The sequence below is a fragment of the Saccopteryx bilineata genome, chromosome X (genome assembly GCF_036850765.1).
Source record: "Saccopteryx bilineata isolate mSacBil1 chromosome X, mSacBil1_pri_phased_curated, whole genome shotgun sequence".
Classification (NCBI taxonomy): domain Eukaryota; kingdom Metazoa; phylum Chordata; class Mammalia; order Chiroptera; family Emballonuridae; genus Saccopteryx; species Saccopteryx bilineata.
In genome coordinates, this window is record NC_089502.1 from 18278613 (window position 1) to 18285399 (window position 6787).

The 6787-nt window shown below is 37.3% G+C and overlaps 1 non-coding gene across 1 annotated transcript; it reads right to left on the reverse strand.

The window, feature by feature from the left end:
- Positions 1-5378: 5378 nt before the first annotated feature.
- TRNAN-GUU (transfer RNA asparagine (anticodon GUU)) lies at positions 5379-5454 on the reverse strand. The gene has a single exon. It is a non-coding gene; the product is annotated as a tRNA-Asn (tRNA).
- Between the last annotated feature and the right edge of the window lie 1333 nt (positions 5455-6787).

A 6787-nucleotide genomic window follows, 5' to 3' on the forward strand; every position in this document is an offset into this window, starting at 1 on the left:
ATTGCCATTCTATCTAATTGGATGGATCAGTTACTATATGGAATAGTATTGTTCACTGTAATATAAGAAAAGGAGAATAAGATGAAGTATACAGTGAAACATTAAGTTTTTATTCAGAACTAACACACAATTTTTCTACTCATATTTTATTAGCCAAGGAAAATATCATAGTCCTTCAATGAGAAAAATATTATATGGAATTGTTCTATGACTATCAGTATCTTGATATCTAACTCAGTGTTTGCTCCTTTGATCAAGATGTTTTTGTCAACCAGTGTCATAGACAAATGGCTCTTATGCATTTTGGATATCAGATAACTTGTTTGCAAATATTTTCTTCCATAATGTAGATTAACTTTTTATTTATGTTGATATTTTTGTTCTGTAGAAGCTTGTTAGTTTGATGTAGTTGCACTTGCTTGTTTTTGTGTTGATATTTGTGCTTCGGGGGTCATAGCAATGAAATCACTAAAAACCTTGTCAAGGAATTATTTTTTGTTTTGTTTTTTTCTCTCAAGGAGTTTTATGGTTTCAGAACTTTTTGTTCATGCCTTTCATTTAGTTTGAATTACTTTTATTAGTGATATATAGTGAAGATATAGTTTTATTTCTTCGCATTGAATATCCTGCTTTCTCAGTGCCACTTATTGAATAGACTATCTTTTATTCATTGAGCATTCTTAGTATAACTTTCTGTTACAAGAGTTCCTCATTATGCACAATTTTGGTTTCAGTTTGCCACTTTTTTTTTTTGTATTTTTCTGAAGTTGGAAATGGGGAGGCAGTCAGACAGACTCCCGCATGCGCCCGACCGGGATCCACCGGGCATGCCCACCAGGGGGCGATGTTCTGCCCATCTTGGGGCGTCACTCTGCCACAATCAGAGCCATTCTAGCACCTGAGGCAGAGGCCACGGAGCCATCCCCAGCGCCCGGGCCATCTTTGCTCCAATGGAGCCTCGGCTGCGGGAGGGGAAGAGAGAGACAGAGAGGAAGGAGAGGGGGAGGGGTGGAGAAGTAGATGGGCGCTTCTCCTGTGTGCCCTGGCCAGGAATCGAACCCAGGACTCCTGCACGCCAGGCTGACGTTCTACCACTGAGCCAACTGGCCAGGGCCAGTTTACCACTTTTAACCAAAGGTTAATCATATTAAATGGGATATTCCAGAAATAAACAATTACAACGTTTTAAATTGCACACTATTCTGAGTAGCATGATAAAATCTGCAAGCTCACTCTGTTCCACTCCAGATATGAACCATCCCTTTGTCCAGTGTATCCATGTTAGTCACTTAGTAACTATCTCAATTATCATATTAACTGTACTGGAATCACAGTGTTTGCATTCAAGTAACCCTTATTATAATTAATAATGATCCTAGAGTGCAAGAATAATGATGCTGGCTATTTTGATATGCCAATAATAAGCTGTAAAATATTTCCTTTAAATAAAAAGGTGAATTCTTTCTAATAAAGAAAGAAAATATCTTGACCAGGCAGTGGTGCAGTGGATAGAATGTTGGACTGGGATGTGGAGGACCCAGGTTCAAAACCTTGAGGTCGCCAGCTTGAGCGCAGGCTCTTCTGGTTTGAGCAAGGCTCACCAGCTTGAGCCAATGGTTGCTGGCTTAAGCAAGGGGTCAGTTACTCAGTCTGCTGTAGTCCCCCGGACAAGGCACGTATGAGAAAGCAATCAATGAACAACTAAGGTACAGTAATGAAGAATTGATGTTTCTCATCTCTCTCTCTTCCAGTCTGTCTGTCCATATCTAACCCTCTCTCTGACTCTTTGTCAAAAAAATAAGAGAAAGAAAATAAATGCTCACTGAGGTTTTAAGATCTACAATAAGAAGAGATATTTTACTCATGAATTTGTGAAGAAGGAAGAATAAATTTATGCTAATATTGCCAACACACCTCAAACTAAAAAAGCTATGGTCACAACATATGCTAAGTTAAGATGAAAAAGGTATTATATTTTTGGGTGGAAAAAGCAAAGAGAAAACATGTTCTGATTGATGGCAGTATGTTGAACTAGAAAATATTGAGCTTATACCAATACTTCAGGAAGGGATCACCTTGAATAATTGACCATATTTACATAACTTTTATTATAGTATATTATTATAATTGTTGTATTTTATTATGTTACTGTTGTAAATCTCTCATTGTGCCTAAGTTATAAATTAAAGTTTATCACAGGTATGTTTGTATTTATAGAAAAAAAAACCATAGTATATATAAAGTATGGTACTATTCTGGGTTTGAGCATCCACTGGGTTTCCAGAAATGAATCCATCAAAGATAAGGAGAGGCTACTGTATTAGTTGACCTTGTAAGCACCAGTTTATTTCCGGGCTCTGAATTTTTTTCTACTGATCTGTATTACAACTGATAACCTAGAAATATAGAGGATTATAAGAGACTACTATGAACAACTATACATCAACAAGTTCAACTTTAAAAATGGATTAATTTCTAGAAACATATAATCTGGCAAGCATGAATCATGAGGAAATAGCTTGACCAGGCAGTGGTGTAGTGGATAGAGCATAGAACCGGGACACGGAGGACCCAGGTTCAAAATCTTGCAGTTACCGGTTTAAGCATGGGCAATTCTGGCTTGAGCACAGGCTCACCAACTTGAGCGCGGGGTAATTGGCTTGTGTGTGGGATCATAGTCATGACCCCATGATCGCTAGCTTGAACCCAAACATTGCTTCCTTGAAGCCCAAGGTCACTGGCTTGAGCCCAAGGTCACTGGATTGAACAAGGAGTCACTTGCTCTGCTGTAGCCCTCTAGTCAAGGCACATATTAGAAAGAAATCAATGAACAACTAAGGTGCTGCAATGAGGAACTGATGCTTCTCATCTCTCTCGATTCCTGTCCCTCGTTGTCTGTCCCTCTCTCTCTGACTCTCTCTGTCTCCGTTAAAAAAAAAATCATGAGAAAATAGTCTGAAGAAACTGATAATGAATTAGTACATTAAATCAGTAACAAAAAAAGTCTCAACCATGAAAAGCTCAGGACTACATGGTTTTACTGGTAATTCAACCAAACATTTATAGAGGAATTAACTCTAGTTTTTCTCAAGCACTTTCAAATTTTTGATGAGGAGACTCCTAGACTCATTTTAGGAAGCCAGCATTACCCTGATACTGAAATAAAATACACTTCAATTAAAAAAAAACACAACAACAACAGAAAAACTACAGACCTACATCCCTGATGAATGTAGATGCAAAAATTCTCAACAAAATACTATAAAATCTTCTTTAATAACTTATTAAAAGGATTACTCATCATGGTAAAATGGGATTTATCCCTGGGATACAAGGATGATTCCACATGTGTAAATCAATAAATGTAATATACTGGATTATGATAGTGAAATATAAAATTAAGGTAATTATTTCAAAAGTTGCAAAAAAGTCAACTGAAAAAATTTAACAAATTCTCAACAAATGGAATCTAGAAATGACACACATCCACATAATAAAAGCAATATTTGACAATTAACAACATATTTTGTGGTGAACAGTTGACAGTTATTTTTTTTTAAATCAGGAACAAGACAAGTGTTTTTAATCTTACTGTACTTATTCAACATAGTATTGAAAGTTCTAGCTAGAGCAATCAAACAAGAATAAGAAATAAAAGGTGTCCAAATAAAGGAAGAAGTAAAATATCTTTGATTGCAGATGATATGATCTTATATATATAAAAATCCAAAAGAATCCACTGAGACTGTAAGAAATAATGAATGATTTCAGTAGTTTCAGGATGCAAAATTAACAGAAAAATTACTTTAATTTTTATACCTTAACAATGTATATATTCAAAAAGGAAATTTAAAAATAATCTCATTTACTTTTGCATAAAAACAATAAAATTATTAAGAATATATTGAATCTGGAAAGTGAAAGATATGTGCCCTGAACACTATAGGACATTGATAAAATAAATTGAAGGAGACACAAATAAACATAAAGATATCTTGTGTTCATAAGTGGAAGAATTAACATTACAATGGAAAAAATACATTATAAAATTTGTATAGAATCATAAAACACCTCAGCCATAGAAATTTTGAGCTAGAAGAGGAGAGCTGGAGGCATCACTCTTCTTGATTTCACACTATTTTCCAAAACTCTAGTTATTAAAACACTACATTTTATTTTCTATTACTTAATACGTAAAATTCTGGATTAAAGCAATGTCACTTGCAACATTTCTTCAGAACAACACATTTCTTATTTTTTTACTATAGCTGGATTAGTCCCAGTATAACTTACTCTTGTATTTAATATGAAGCTATATATTGGTAGAGATTATATGATTGCTCTAAATAAACTTATGTTAAGTTTATAATTAAGTTAATTAATGGGCATAGACTATTGACAGACAATTTTATCACATTTCACTGATTAGTCATTTTTTTCACTAAGATAAATTGTTTAAAGCTAGGTCTCTGAAAATTTCTGCCCCTACATTACTTATTAATTTCAGTGCACAGTCCATGAAGATGCAATTAGAGAACTATTTTATTTGATTGCCTTAAATTCTACTAAGCTATGAACATCTATACTGACATTATCTCATTTTCTCCTCTTATACTGGAAGAAATGTCTCTTCTATATAAGGATGAAACTTCCATTTGATTTCATTCCTTTGTACATGCTTAGGCACTTTATCCTTGTGCATACAGCCACCTGAAATTCATCTCCACACAGATGTATAAGAGCTATATCCAATTTATAATCTACATAGTTGAAATCTAGAATGCTGCTTTAATTTCCCTATTAGTCACTTATACTAAGTTACTTCTACATCCAAGCTTTGCTAATGTTATTCTTCCTACTTGTATTTCTTCATATAGTTTCATAGATTCTTCTTTTCATAATTTCTGTATTATCTCAAAGTTTAAATTATCCAGAGAAGCCTTACCCAGCCACTCAAGCTAAAATTATCTTTTCCAAAATTATGGTTCCATGCTATTTCAGTCTCTGTTTTATTGACACCATAGAATTATTCAGTACTTTATATTATTTATTTGTTTTTATTATCTTTATAACAAATTTAGATATAAGATTCTTTATGGTAGTTGTTATAGCTTTTTTTTTGTATTTTTCTGAAGCTAGAAACGGGGAGAGACAGTCAGACAGATGCTCTGCCCACCAGGGGGCGATGCTCTGCCCCTCCGGGGTGTCACTCTGTTGCGACCAGAGCCACCCTAGCACCTGGGGCAGAGGCCAAGGAGCCATCCCCAGCGCCCGGGCCATCTTTGCTCCAATGGAGCCTCGGCTGCGGGAGGGGAAGAGAGAGACAGAGAGGAAGGAGAGGGGGAGGGGTGGAGAAGCAGATGGGCACTTCTCCTGTGTGCCCTGGCCGGGAATCGAACCCAGGACTTCTGCACAACAGGCCGACGCTCTACCACTGAGCCAACCAGCTAGGGCCTGTTATAGCTTTTTAATGACTTTATATACCTAAAACTTTTTTTAATGATCTAGTACATAGTAGGTCCCTATAATTATTTTTTGACTGACTTAGTTTTTTTTAAAAAAAGACAAATACCTCAATGTACACATAACTATTTGGGCAAATGAAGTATTTTAAAGAAGATTATTTGACAATCATGGGTAACTTCTATGTAATATTACTCTGAGATCATTTCATTGTAGATTGATTTGGGTCTCACTTTGTTCAATGTTCGATGGGTTTACAAAGGATGTATACTATATTGGTAGATTAATGAAGATGAATATCTTAATGTAGACATTTAACTATCTAATCTTTTTATTTGCATCAAGGTTATCATGTTACTTCATAGTTTATTTAAAACATATTTATAAAACTAGAATTATATTGCAATGACTAAAACAATAAATAAAAAGATTTTTTCTCATTTTATTTACACTCTTACTCTAAGTAAAAAAAATAATCACAGATGACGTCAGAGTAATGGCGGAGTAGGAAGCGATACCGATAAATCTCCCCCAAAACTCAACAAGATCTTCAACCAGAAACAGAAAAACCTATACTTGGAGCTTCCAGATTCTTCGCAATACACCCAAAGGTATGATTGAGTGAAAAATTGGCTAAATATATAACCAAACCCCGAAGGAAATAGGGAGTAAGAAATGCTCCGCCTTCCTCACTAACCTAAACAGGGCGGCTTTTTCTGGTAACTGTGAATATAGAAACTGAGGCGGGCAAAGGGGGTGTATAGATCCAGGCCGCCGCAGCAAAAACGGCCGAACCAGGCTGTGGCTCAGAGATCCAAGCCGAGGAAAATCTGATCCTGTGGCAACCCGGGCAATACAAGCTAACACTCGCGCCAAACCCAAACAAAGAAAGACAAGCGGAGCGGCCATTTTACCCGGTCTCCTGGTCGGTGCGCAGTTAGTGGAAGAGAGATTTCTTCCTAAGCCGCGGAAGTGGGTGCCCGTGTTGCCCCACGGAGAGGCAGGGTAAGAGGCCTTTCTGTGGGCTGAGGGCAGAGTCTCTGGGCAGCCCCAGCACCCTGGGAAAGCCACGGACGGGAGGGAGTGAGAACTAATCCCAACGGTGGAGATTTTCCGTGCTGGAGGCTGTTTCACTCAGAGGGAACCGCGGCCGGCCTCATATCCTGGTTTGCGCGCGCAGATAAGGAGTGAGTGATTCCTCCGAGTGCCTCGGCAGTGCGCGCCTGTGTTATTGCACAGAGGGGCAGAGTCAGGGGCCTTTGTGTGGGCCAAAGCGGAATCTCGGGCCGCCCCAGCGCCTTGCAAAAGCCGCACACGGGGACGG